Source organism: Zootoca vivipara, chromosome 4 (assembly GCF_965207765.1).
Source record: "Zootoca vivipara chromosome 4, rZooViv2.hap1.1, whole genome shotgun sequence".
NCBI classification, from domain to species: Eukaryota; Metazoa; Chordata; class Lepidosauria; order Squamata; family Lacertidae; genus Zootoca; species Zootoca vivipara.
Genome location: NC_142587.1, coordinates 37,448,680 through 37,462,780, shown reverse-complemented (window position 1 = coordinate 37,462,780; position 14,101 = coordinate 37,448,680). Strand labels below are relative to the sequence as shown.

At 42.0% G+C, this 14,101-nt stretch overlaps 1 long non-coding RNA gene across 1 annotated transcript in view; it reads left to right on the top strand.

Moving 5' to 3' along the window:
- The window catches only part of LOC118084646 (uncharacterized), a 251,499-nt gene that overhangs the window by 167,986 nt on the left and 69,412 nt on the right, over nucleotides 1-14,101 (top strand). Inside the window, exon 8 of the long non-coding RNA XR_004692539.3 lies at nucleotides 606-672. This is a non-coding gene — a long non-coding RNA (uncharacterized LOC118084646). The remainder of the gene's footprint in view (nucleotides 1-605; nucleotides 673-14,101) is intronic.

Below are 14,101 nucleotides of genomic sequence, written 5' to 3'. Positions count from 1 at the left end.
GGAGTGAGGGAGCCAAATGTATTCCTGTTTCGGTCTTCAGGGCTCCTTGGTCCAGGCTTCTACCCCATCATTTTCCGGCTTCGATTAATTTTATATTGAAGATCATTTCAGGGAGGGGCAGAGATAACAGGGTGAGGTCAGGTTTCCAATGTAAGCCTGCAATTAGGCAGAATCAGTAAGATATTATGTACTGTACTGCACTCTGACCTTCTTTCCCACCCTATTAAGAATCATCAGAGCCATACTGCATTGTGAGGCCCATCTGCCCATCCGCTGCCAGAACCTCTGGAATGGGTGCCAAGTACCTTTCAAGAGGGAAGAATGAGATCTGGCTTTATTTCCCAGCATGCCTGTCACAAGGCATATACATAAATAACTGCCACTTGAAAGGCACTCATCAGGCTTTTGTAGGCAGCCACTCGACCTTTTTGGGGGTTGAGGAAGGTATAGTTAAGTGGGGCAGAAAGGAGAAATAGGGAGAGTTAGTCAAGTAGTTATTGACCCACTCAAGTAGCAGCTCTTTACATACAGGCACCAATAGGCCTGAGCTAGCATAAGGTCTAAAGATGTCCTAAGAAGAAACCTTGTTCTTTATTCTGGCTCAGGATTTTACCACCCCCTGGAAGGTTATGAAACAACGTTGAGAGGTCACAACAGGAAGTGCAATCAGCAGTGAGTAAATAGAGTTTTTCCTTCCTTTTCTATGGTTTTTCAAAACTTCCTTCTCCAGTTCCAAATCCTCTTAGAGCTGTTGCTCTCAAACGTGTGTTGGGGGAGGGCTGAGGAAGGTTTCACATGCCTGGCCTTCTTTTGCAGGGTCTACCTCCTTTCTTGCATCCTGATTTTTCATTTCTGCAAAGCCAGCCGCATCATATTTTCCCATGTGGGCCTAGCTATGTTTAAGACATACCTTTTGTGTGCTTTCTTCTTGGTTTTTTTTTCCAAACTAACTCTTTAAAAACATTTTTAAACCCTTGGGAACTCCTGGGACCTGGCTGCTGATAGAATTCTGCTGCTGCTGCTGCACGAACTAAATGAAAACACAAACGCGTCCTCTTGCAACATATTTGACTGCATGGCGCAATATGTTCTCGACGGCGATGTGCTATAAAAGCTAATCTACCTACCTCATTTTTCATGAAAAACAAGCTGTCAGGAGAGAAATGTCATAACTGAATCTGTCTCTGGAGATGGCTATCAAAGCACTGGCCAAAGGTCAACAAACCAAATTATGCACATCTCATCCTAAGCTCTGTGTGAATTCATGCTGAAACTCTTCTGTTCCTTATATATAACAGACATAAGTGGAATCGTTTCCTCTCTTGAAGCATTTTTCTAGCAGTTTTGATGTAATGTATAAGCTTGTAAAAGAGAATAATCCTGCAGTCGGTTGATTATATATTTGCAACTTCCAAACGGCCAGGTTTTCCAAGCATTCTGCCTGAGCATAAAGAAAATAAAGATATCCTAATCAATAGAAATATTGACATTTTACTCCTATCAAGGTGTGTTTTGTTGGCATCTTTGACCGGTACCATAAATCATGAGCTGGTCTCAGTAGTAACTTTCAAAAGAATGGCTCAAGTAAGATTCAGTGACATACCATGTTTTTTCCTTAAGGGAACGGGCAGCAGCAAGCTTTGGATTTACACAATCCATTCTTCCCTCCTCTGTTCTCCTTCTGTTCTCATCCTGAGATAACCCGAGGTACTATTTCTGGGTTAGCGGAGTCTGTAACCTGAAGCGTATGTAACCCAAGGTACCACTGTACTTTTAGCTCCTGCCCTTTACGTTTACTATTTGATTTGGAGTTTAGAGTTCATATCTCTCACCTTTTCTACACCGAATCCTCCAAATCAGAGTTGACGTTCCTAGAACCTTGTGACTTCTCCAGCTCTTGGCTCCTTAATGCAAACTCTGTAGAAGAGAGTCCTGGGTTTTTGCTTTTGTTTTGTTTTTTTACAAATCTCTAATCTCACATAACATTGAGCTGAGGAAAGAGGGATAGAGTTCAGTAATTTCTATTTGCGTCCCAAATAAAAGCGGGGGAGAGCATGCCATTTCCCAGATAATGAAAGTATAAACAATTCAATTAAAATCCAGTGCTTAATCCTATGACTTTGGGCAGCACATGTTTGATCGGTAGAGCACTTAAGTTCTTAACAGTGTGTACTAGTCGCTAGTGTATCTCAAATGTACACCTAATATTGGAGCATATCTTCCAAATGTACTTTACTTAGCTCAACGTTTCCTTGTTTCATTTCCTTATTTACTAGCATTACAAGCTAGCATGCACAAAGCTTTCATAGGCTGAAATGGATAGGCAAGTCCTCTGCATTCCTTTCCACTCAGTTCACAGCCATTTGCTTTCTGATAAGTGTGCATGTAGCCTTGGGAATGTTTGGGGTCTTAGTTGCGTGTCGAGGTCCCTAAACCACCCCTCAAATAAATTCACACCACAGACAGAATTTTTGTTTTGGTTTTTTGGCATGAATTTGGCCACAACTTTATTAAAATACAAAATATGTGAGTGGTTGCGTAGGCATTGGTTCACCAACTGTCCCCTAAGGACAGAACTGACCTTATGTCAGTCAGGGGAAACCCTCTCGGGAGAGACAGGGAGCCGGGTGTGTCTGGCCCTCCCCTCTCCCTTCAGGCTCCCAGGGGCTCTCGCGCAGCCCCGGGGGTTACGGACAGAGCATGTCGAGCCCCTGTATTCCTGAACGGAATTTCCCCAACACACCGGCATCAACTTGAAGGGGCAGACACAGTCAATCACAACCCCTCATACAACCAACAAAATAACCTATGCCTAACCGCCAACCTTACAAGTTGTGACTATTTCCTATTCAGTAGGCAAAACCAGATGGCACCAGCCAATCAGCCAAATGGAAAAATTCCTACCGGGCCCCTGCCCCAAAAGCAGACTACCCCATGACAGGCACAGCAAGGTCAACACAGAGGCCTAAAAATAGGGAGGGCGGGTGATCCGAAGCATGCAGCCAAAGAGGAGGAACAAACCACGTGCCTGCCTTTTATCCCCCGGGGCTGTCCTTCACAACATGGCAACATGCTCTTTTCCCCAACAACAACCTGGGTCCAATCAAAACGGTGGCCAACTCACAGTCCCGCCCCGGCAACTCAGGAGAAGTTTGCTGGCCCCCACCGCAACACGTGCTCTCCATGAAGGAGAACCCGCAAATATGAACAAGAGAGCAAATTACATGGAGAGATGTAATATCACAAAGGGGGAAATATGAGTGATCCTGGGGTTTTACACAACTGGAAGTTAAAATTGCCCCCCCCCCCAAATCCTTTAGTGGGGCATGCCAGCTTGTCGTTCCTGTGCAAATGTTTAAGATTCCTGCTTCTTGCATCACCATGATTAAGGTGTAAGATAATGTAAAACTAGTACATGTGATCCCAGGAGAGGAAAGAGGAAGCCAGTGTTGGCATGTTATCGTGTATCCTAACCACCTCCCTCCAGATAGAAGTAATTTAGGACTTGACAAGTCTTGTTAAACATCTGTCAAACTGTTAATTTGACTAGTAAAACCATATTCTGGGATAACTGAAGCCTGAAAATTAGTTACTTTTGGAGCCAGCCTAAGACAGGCATCCCCAAACTGCGGCCCTCCAGATGTTTTGGCCTACAACTCCCATGATCCCTAGCTAACAGGACCAGTGGTCGGGGGAAGATGGGAATTGTAGTCCAAAACATCTGAAGGGCTGAAGTTTGGGGATGCCTGGCCTAAGAGATCATTATTGACATTGCCAGGTTGCACCTACTAGCTACTAGATTCCACCAGGCTGGGCACCACCACTTGCACCTCTGCCCACAACCCACCAAGCTCTGCTCTGTTTCTAATGCCCATGATTCATCAAGGTGACGTGCCTGACTAAAACCTTTGTACTGCTTTGGCTTGGTCCCTCTGCTTCACCTGGGAGAATCACCAACTTGTAAAAAGGAAGTGTTGGCAAATCTAGGCATAGCTTTGGAGATATGTAGGACGGTGAAATGGTAGTTTCTGGTGTTTGATACACTCCATGAACTGTGCTATGAGGCCAAGGGGCTTCTGGGGTGCCAGGCTTGAGAATAATTTTGCAGCGGTGCTTCTTCCTAGGGCACGTGTGCCTACCTCAGCTTTGAGTCATAAGAATGATGGGGAGGAGGAGGAGAAGTCAAGCTTTCTCCTGGAGAAGATGCCCAGACCCTGCAAAGGGTTTAATATGAATTTCTAGCTGAGATATAACTTAAGTGCCAGAGGGAAGGAACAAATATGCAAAAGCAAACAAAACAACCACAATACCATTAAACGCCACATGAATATCCTGCATTGATGTTATAGAGTGTCCCTTTCTAAAGCCCATGACTATGTACACCTTGTACATAACAGCAATGGAAATAACCCGCGGCCCATGGTTTTTGTGACTCTTTAAAAAAGAAGTCAAAAACTGTGTTCCATATCAATCAATAAGTACTCCCCGATAAAAATAGACACTGTGTATTCTACCTGGTCTCTTTGTGTTCTCCACACACATTTCTTTTATATGCAGGAATGGGCACCTTGTCAAGTCGGAAAAGCCCGCAGGGCCTTAAACCTCAAAAGAATAAATCTTGGATCATCCAGCAGCTCTGGCAGGAAGCTGGCTGATGATTGCAACTGTATGTACAGCACATCCATGTCCCCAATCGCAACAGGTGTTATTAAACCTGTCGGCAATCTTTACATGGCATATGCATCAAAGCAACCATTAGTAGGAGGGCTTGATTGCACATAGATGGCTCTATATTGTCATAATTTGAAAACGTATATTCATAAAAAAAGAGGACAGGGCAGTCATTCCCTATACCATCTTCTGCATTTGACAGAAAACCGCTGCTGTTGCTGCACACTCTTATGCTCTGTACATATTGGCATTTGCTCTTGCTCCAGCACATTCCCACCACTGGTTTGTGAAGCCGAGTACACACGGCATTAGCCACAGCTTCATTCAATAGCATACCCTCCAACGTTTCCCCAAAGGAAAATAGGGATGTCCTATTCCATCATCATCATCATCATAATTTTATTATTATTTATCCATCCATCTGACTGCCTTGGCCCAGCCATTTTGGGAGGCTTCCAGCATATATTGAAGCATAATAAAACATTGAACATCAAACAAAACCTTCCCTGCACATGACTGCCTTCAAATGAAGTGAACATTGTTATCTGGAAGAGGGTCCCATGAGGTGGAAAAAGGCACATTGATATTAACACCTGATCTTAAATTATTATTAAGGAATGTAATAAAGGGAAATATATCTGCATTGGGATGGGGTGGCAAGGTTTTACCTTCTGTTCTGCTAGATAATAAAGAAATGTTAAATAGGAGTTATAAAACACGAAGGCTTACATTGAACTTGGGATGCTTGAACCTGATACATGCTCATTACATCCAACAATTTATTACCCATTGCTCTAAACTTTGAGGGCACTAGGGAGATGGCTCCATTTGCTAACCAGAGCAACTTTGGCTGCTAACAGCAAACTGGAAAAGCCACCTCATACTGTTAGAAGAGGGGGGTGGTCTGAATATATAAAATTAAGAAGAATAATTGATCCCCAAACTTCTACGTAACTAGACCCATCCGTCCATGATGGATGATACAAGGAGTCTAAATTCACAGCATCATTTTTAGCAAAAGGACTGTATTGTTTACGGATAAGAGGAAAGTATGAGGGCATTGCATCACACTGACTGACAATTTTATCCCACTGACTGACAATTTCTGCTGAGCATGTAGAATTTTGAAGCAATTTGACGGATGGTTGCCCTCCAGTTCCTCTCCATGTATACAGTAAGAGGTACTCTAATGCCAAGGTAAATAATACTTGAGATCACTCTGATAATAAGACCTGTGAACCCACTGTAATAAAAGCAAGGATCCCTCCCCACCCCTCACCGAAATATGCCAGAGCTTCTGGGAAATGTTCATTTATACGAAGCTGCCACAAAAAGTGATATAAAGTGGATATAGCTAGCAAGGAATATAGTGCAGATCCAGTAATTGTGTGGCTGCAGGAGTAGGAAGCGCATATTCACCACAAAAAGGATGGGGGGGGGAACCTAATGAATTCACCACGTTGACGATATCCCTTAAGTGATGCTAGAAGCTATGGCTAGCCATACCATTAGGCACAGTGAGGCAGTCACCTGAGGGTGTTATGAAAGGGCAGCAAGTTGTTAGTTGTTTAATTTATTATTACTGTATTTTTAGTGTCAAGGAGGGGGGAGAGGTGTCTGTGGGATCTGGTGCCTCAGTGGGGGAGGGGATTTGTGCCATTTGCTGCTCCACTTCCGGCAGCGAAATATCTTGGGCCTGGCCTGTGAGACATTGTGTGCTAGAAAGGTAACAGTTCACATTGTTTTGTACCTCCATGCAGAACAAATTTAAACCAAACACAATCACTGCAATGTTAGAGTAAATTTTGGCAAGGGGTCAAACCACAGGATGCCTGAATGAGTTTACATTGCCAGGAAGATTGGAAGCACTAATTGTTTTTATTAGCACAACTTCTCCAGCAGAAATATAATAAACCCTGTCTTAAGGGCTCTTTAAAATATATGTCAGCAGAGACATATTATCAAGAACCTAGGGCTAGACTCTGATAGTACAAGCCAGGGAAATGTTGAGCATAAACACAGGGTCAGTTTCCGTGCTAAGTTTTGGAGGTAGTGACTGCATCATCAGTTGACTTTCCCCAGTAATTTGATCCTTTTAGCCAGGCATCCCCAAACTGCGGCCCTCCAGATGTTTTGGCCTACAACTCCCATGATCCCTAGCTAACCGGACCAGTGGTCAGGGATGATGGGAATTGTAGTCCAAAACATCTGGAGGGCCGAAGTTTGGGGATGCCTGCTTTTAGCCAATCTTCTGAATATTTAGGTTTAAACTGAGATCGCAATTTATCACATCCTGACCCAACACACTTTTTTGGGGGGGGGGATTCTAGGATGTGCTGAGCTGCAATCTCATTAAGTGATGGAACATCCAGAAGAATGCTTGTCTACAAAAATGCAAAGAAAAGAGCATTCCATGGTAAATTTGCTCTCTCTTTAAAAAGGTCACAAATACCAGACTATAATCCTTACATACAGTCCTCCAGTATGGCATAACTACAGATGCCTACTTACAGTTAACTAACTTTATAATTTTCTATAGGCTGCAGGGGCTATAACTACGACTATAACTGGAGGGAGGACGCAGGATGGGTGAGATGAAAAGATCCCCATGCAGATGAGCCTAAGGTGCATTATTATTTCAGTTGGGGCTCAATTGTATTCAGCCATGAGGTAACTCTTGTGACTTCCCTGCATTAGGAAGTTTGGAAATAGAGCCATTTTCCCTGAGGACAATAGCACACGTGTTTTCTTAAGCAGGAGAGTTTTTCAAGTTTCCATGTGCTGCATTAGTCATTTATCAGCCATGAACTAAACAAATGTTGTTCCACACTACATGCTACATCCTGTATTTTACCCGAACCTAAAACTGTTTCTCGCTAGGCAAATCTTGTTTTATCACAAAGAAAATCTGTGAAGGCAGGATGTCTGGATAAGAATTTCTCCCCACCCATCCCCCACAACCTTCTCATCTAGCAGGAGAAATTCCACATTTTTATTACAGGCTTTTCACAACACCCAGAATATGGTACTACTGCTTAAATTCAAGAAAAAAGAAAAAAACACCTGACTGGGTTTTGAAAATATATGAGTTTTTGTATTTGCTAAGTTAAAATGAAGTCCTGGTTTAATGATACAAACTTAGGACTGGTTTCAAGTCTTTGATACTTTTCTCCTCACAGACAGCTACTTTAAATTCATAGATAAATTATTGATCCAAATGGGTGTCACCATGGCACCTCAATATACAGGGTCACCTAATTTAGATCACTTCCTGAAAAAAATGACAATTTCACTCTACTAATATGTTATCAATATATCTGAGGTATATTAGTGGAGTCAGGTGGTGATTTTCAGAAGCACTCAAGAGATTCCAAAAATATTCCACCTTCTTCCACTTCCCTATTAGTTTGAGCCTTTCCTAGTCCAAGAAATTTACAAATCTTCTAGACACCATTATTATTGTGAAAGATGCGACTATCTGTACCCCAGTGCAAGTAGCCATAATCCATGACACATGGAACATTATGTAGTACAACAGCCAAGCAATTTATTACTGTGTCTGTTCTGATGATCCTAAGATCCTTACATATGACGTATTTCTAATTTAAGATACAACCATAAGCCACCAGACTGCAAAAGCAAGACATACTTAGGACACAATTATTGTAACACAAACTACATAAGACAAATAACATAATGTTCCTGGTAGTCACCTACAGCTCTGAACCAAAACAAATACTGCAACTCTTCATAACAGATCTAAAACATATTCTAGAGAACAGCCAAAGTCTCAGAGGGATCAGGGGAGGGGTAGAGTAATGCTGGATACAGACATTATAAACAAGCAACAATACAAAAGAAAACCTATGAGTGAATATTTTAATGTTTCCAGACACTCTGAGTTGCCATTTTCAGAAAGATCAGTTCTGGTGGAAGTTGGGAATGTCACCAGGTTGGGAAGGCTGACATAAGAGATGAGGCAAGAGCTTGTTAACCCATAATGTACAGAATAAACTCTCTCTGGCAGTCCCCACCTCCCTGCCATTCACAGTTTTAGTTGAGTGACACCACCAACAGAGTCTGCAAGAAGTGATCCTCAAAAGGAGTTCAATATGCCCCTAATTAGAACCATGCCCTATTCAGTTAGGTACTTGTGTTCAAGCACTGCTTAAAAGAATGGCTTTGTGTACAGCAATATTTTTACAGCAATATCTTTTAGAGATATAACAGGCACTCTCTCTTTGTAAATCCATCCACAAGGAGAGTGTTTGTTCTGTCAATAAGTGGGCCATATTTCATAGAATACACAAACATAGACACAAACAAATGGTTTATTCCTTGGAATGGCTCCAAGGAGTCCTATGTATGTGCCAACCACAATTCAGTGGAACCAGGTGTAATGACTTAAAAATAATAATAAATAAAACCTCGCTGAATACTAAAAGAAAAACTATCGTTTTATACCACTCCATTTTTTCATCATAAATTAGTTGCATACTATTTATGCCCTGCTGTTTTGTCTAACTAGGAAACTCAGAACTTCTTAGTATGGGATAACAACTGTCTATGATTGGTTCCCGTTTCCGCCTGCAGGAATGGCTGACCTGTTTTCCATCCCTCCGACCTTCATAAGGAATTTGGCGGTTGCTAGGGGAGTAAATGGCAACCCCCCTACCTCTCCGGGGGTTACGGAGAGGGGCCGCTGGCCCGCGATGCCCCCAAACCCACTCCGATTGTTAAAGGAGTGGGGGGGGCTTGGGCTGAAGCACTTATGAGGAATGTCGGAACTCCCGGACGCTAACTTGCATGGTGGGGATTTCCATGATTAAAGAAGATAATTAGGCTTAAATCCATGGACATACTTCAGAAGGAGGGGCAGAAGCTCTGTTTACTGCCGAGGAATTTACGCTGCTGAGGGTGAGGAGTCAAAGGCTGTATTTTATCTGAAAGGAGGATTGATGGGGACGGAACGACAAGGGAAGTGAGTCTTTTTTTTATTTTTTGCATATGAGTTACTTTGTACCTTCCCAGACGTGATGTCCGGGCTTGTTTGGAATGAACGAGAAATAAAAGGTATCTGTGTGAGTTGAATTTTATAAACTGTTGATACTGAGTATATTTTTTGAAGATGTGGAGTTGCTGACGAGAGAAGCCCCCCTCTAGCTGGAGGGAAGGAGTGCCTGGAATGCGTTCGGAGGATTTATGAGATGTGACGCACTTTGAATTTGAACAGCGACCTGAAGCTAAGTTCAGCTATAGGGCAAGGAGAGCCACTAATTTATCAAGAGTCTATGCAGAATGTGATGACTGTATCTTCTGCCTGGAAAAGCTGTAAATTTCATAAAGATCGTTAATCTACATAGTTATGAGAAGAAAATGAAACTGATTTGAGTTTTCTAAGATGGCGCTGCTTCGTGTTGAAAGACCGACGCAACAGGGACGCTCCAGACCAAGAAGATTTATGGGGAGGCTGGACTGATTAACTCACACAGGAGAAAGAACATATGTGAAATCTCGTTTGATATTTATCTCAGCAGCTGGGAAAAAATCGGATGAAAGAGGAAAACATCTATGTGACTGTAAGGGAAAGATCGGGACTATTATAGACTTTGAGTGATGATTTGGACTTTAGAAAAGACAGCAGTGGGCAGTTGCGAGGAATCCCCAATTTCTTGAAGCATGGGAACCCCGAAAATTTTAGATGATTTGGCATAACATTCTGTTTGATTGATATGCATTTGTATAATTTGAAATAATGGATGTGATATAAATGTTTTTAATTGGAAAATTAATAAAAATATATTATAAAAAAACAACTGTCTATGATTGATTATTTATTTATTTTATTTAAAATACATCGAATACATACATACAGTATGTTTTTTTCTAAAAATAATGTTTAGGGGTACTCTCATTTTCCTACTCATATTGAAATACTGCCCCTCATTGAGGCCGAACTTAGATTCACAAAATGTTAGGGGTATGTGTACCCCTGCGTCCCCCCCCAGAAAAAAGCACTGCATACATATATAAAATAAAATAAAACAGTATTTAAAATACATTCTACAACTGCATCATTAACATACACACCCTGAAAACAAAGCAATTAAAAAAAACCAAACAGTTAAAGTATCATTAAAACAATCCAGCAAATATTGAAGTAGCTTGGAAAGTCGTACTGCCTATAAACATAGTACAAGAAATAAAGCCTTGTTTAGTTAAGCACACCGTAGCTTGGCTGTCACTGCTATGCACATACACATATTGTTTTACAATATACAACTTCCCAAAGCCATGCAAACTACAATAGCTCTTGGGCAACTAGACTGAAACCCAAGTATGTAACTGCATTGCTAATGGCAAAGTAAATTTTTGGGCAAGAGATCTTGTTGTATTTCCCTCCCTATCATAATCAAGAACATTATGGTGTGCTCATAGTCTAGTCTTGGCAAATCTGGCAGATATTTCAAAGGGAGAAAAATAATTGAGTGAACTCATAAACGAGTCACCTTTCAAGGTGGGTCTCAGAAGATAAAGTTGCTAAGGAGTCATATCACTACTATACCTGAGTCATCATCAAATAATCGTCTCAGACATTTGTGCAAATATTGCACCTGTGTAAATGCTGCACACACCTCTTAAGCCAGAAGCAATGAGAATTCTGTGTGACATGAAAAGGAGACCTATCCTATGTCTGGTCCAATGATGTCTAAACATATTAGATGCCACAGCACAGAAAAGCTGTAAAATGTGCACAAAGGAATCTTAACAGTGTGTTAGTTTCCAGCGTTTGCTTCAAATGGTTTGGGAATAGCAACCAAAATTGAGCAACATGGCTTATGAGAGCTGGCTCTAGATCTCTCGTGTGCATTAGAATGCCTTTGAACTGAATGCTACTGACACATTCTCAAAGGCTTTCACACAGTTCGCTGTGTATTCAAGAGAGTGCATGTGCTTTTCTTTCACCCCATCCTTCACATGGAGGGGAGAAAACAGCTGTAGGGTGCTCATTGAGTTATAAAGTCATGGCATATCCCTTAGCTACAGTAAGATTGGACTACTCCAGTGTGCTCTACACAAGTCTATCTTTGAAGAACCTTCTATAGAGCTCTTTGCTCTGTAACATGCAAAACCCTCCAAGTCCCCGGAGAGCAAGGGGAAGGAGTGCTAAACAGAACCGATTGAACCTCCTGGCTCCTGTGCATCTGTCACAGCTTCAGCCCCCACCTCCTCCTCAGCTGCCTGTTCTACACCTGCATATCCCCCAACATTTCTCCGATGAAAAATGAAAATAGGGACATCCCATTCCATAATGATAAATTTACTATTTATACCCCACACATCTTACTGGGTTGCCCCAGCCACTCTGGGCAGCTTCCAACATATAGAAAAAACATAATAAAACATCAAACTTTTAAAAACTTCCCTATACTGTACAGGATTGCTTTCAGACAGCTCGGGGGGTTGGATAACTCCATAACCTCCAACATTTGTCCAATGAAAATAGGGACATCCTAAGGAAAAGTGGGACATTCCAGGATCAAATCAGAAACTGGGATGGGTTAACTAAATCAGGGACACTCCTGCAAAATAGGGACACTTGGAGGGTCTGTGTCTGCAGTGTTTTCCATCTCTCTCTGTTGCTTGTCCAGCATCTTCCCATTCTTCCTCTGATCTGTCTTCATTGTCCCACCACCACTTCCCCAGCTTGGAGCCTTCCTCTTCTGAGGCTTCCCTGTGGCAATCTCTGGCTGGAAGCACCCACCACTCCTCATTGTCCAGCCAGTCCCTGACATTAGGTTTCTCTCTTTCATCCAATATCTTAATCTGCTGCAGCTAAGAATATTGGGACAGCCCTGCTGGATCAGACAAAAGGCCCATCTAGTCTAACATCCTGTTCTCACAGAGGCCAGCCAGATGCCTATAGAAAAACAGCCTGTGTCTAGTTTTTATTATTATATTAAATGTGTATTTTAAAGTTGCTTCGGTGTCCTGAGTAAGCACCAGAAGAGCTGCATATACATTTTCATATAAATAAACAAACATATGCACACACACACACACACACACACACACACACGTCACACAATCCATAACCTGCTTTCATCAACATATTTCAGTTGACACTAACAGGACTCATCTGGGGTCAGCCAGTTATCATTTCACCCTAAACGGTTGATCTAACTTCCCTTGAATCCCACAGAGAATTTCACATATTGATTGGAGCAGAGCAAGCCTTCTAAGAACATGTTCCACATCCTTTGATGCAAATTAGTTCTTCCTTAACATCCCTATTAACCCAGCTTTTACTGCAATAAAAGAAAAGTAGGGAAAGAAGGGAAATTTCCCTTTTCTTTTTCATTCATACCATGAGGCAGAAAACGATTGCGATAATAATCTGGTTTTAGTGACTGTGAGTACAGAACAAGGAAGTGGTCTGATTAAGCAGAGCAAAATAGCATGTTCTTCAATGTGTGCCTTCAGACTGAATGCTAACAATTCCCTGTACAGTCTGATCAGCTACGCTGGGGACTTTACAGATAGGGGAACATACACTTGATCAAAGAGTGCTGTGTGCAGCCAACCTTTGCCAGAAGAAATGCTGCTTAGGCAGAAAGAACTGATGTTATCCCTCTTGTCTGTCTCCGATAAAATATGTATTGAGCATACTAAATGTGAGGAGGTGGCCTACTTTTCCTTGCAATACAGAAGAAACACAGTGCACTGCTGGAAACCTGTCTGTTACTAAGTTAAGGGTATTGGATTCCTCCCATAAGGCAGAAACCATCAACAAGAAACAAAATTAACGTGCAGACATGTTGCCTGGGTAGGGCAATTCCTTGGGATCTGATTAAATTTAATGATAGTTTCAGCATGTGTGTGTGCGTGCGTGCGTGCGTATGCGTGTGTGCAAGGCAATGCAGCAGTTGATAAATTATTCATTTTTCTGGAGAACAAAGAACAGGATTTAATCAGAAAATATAAACCGACACAGAAAAGAATCAAACCTAAACTCATGTGAGAAATCGTGTGTGAGTGTGTGTGTGTGTGTGTTCTCTGTGGCTGGAATCTATGGAAATTTCTCCTGTAAAAACTCTTCTCAAACGAGTGGTATTGTGAAAATCTAATCTGCTTAATTGTGCAAGCAAAGGTTGTGATTAATTGTGCCCATAGTCTTCAGCTAACCTTCCTCATATCGCTAGGCTGTGTACACCACACATTTAAAGCACATTTCTCCCCCCACCCCCGCCGCCCAAATCCTGGAAACTGTAGTTTGTTAAGGGTACTGGGAATTATTGCTAGAACTTGGTAGAGTTTACTTTTGTGTAGACATGTGTAATGTTGCACTGCCAGCATGGATGAAGCCAGGGTTTTTGTTAGGGGAGGGCTGGACTTTTGTTGGTGATTGGTCAGTTAGTTAAGCATTTCT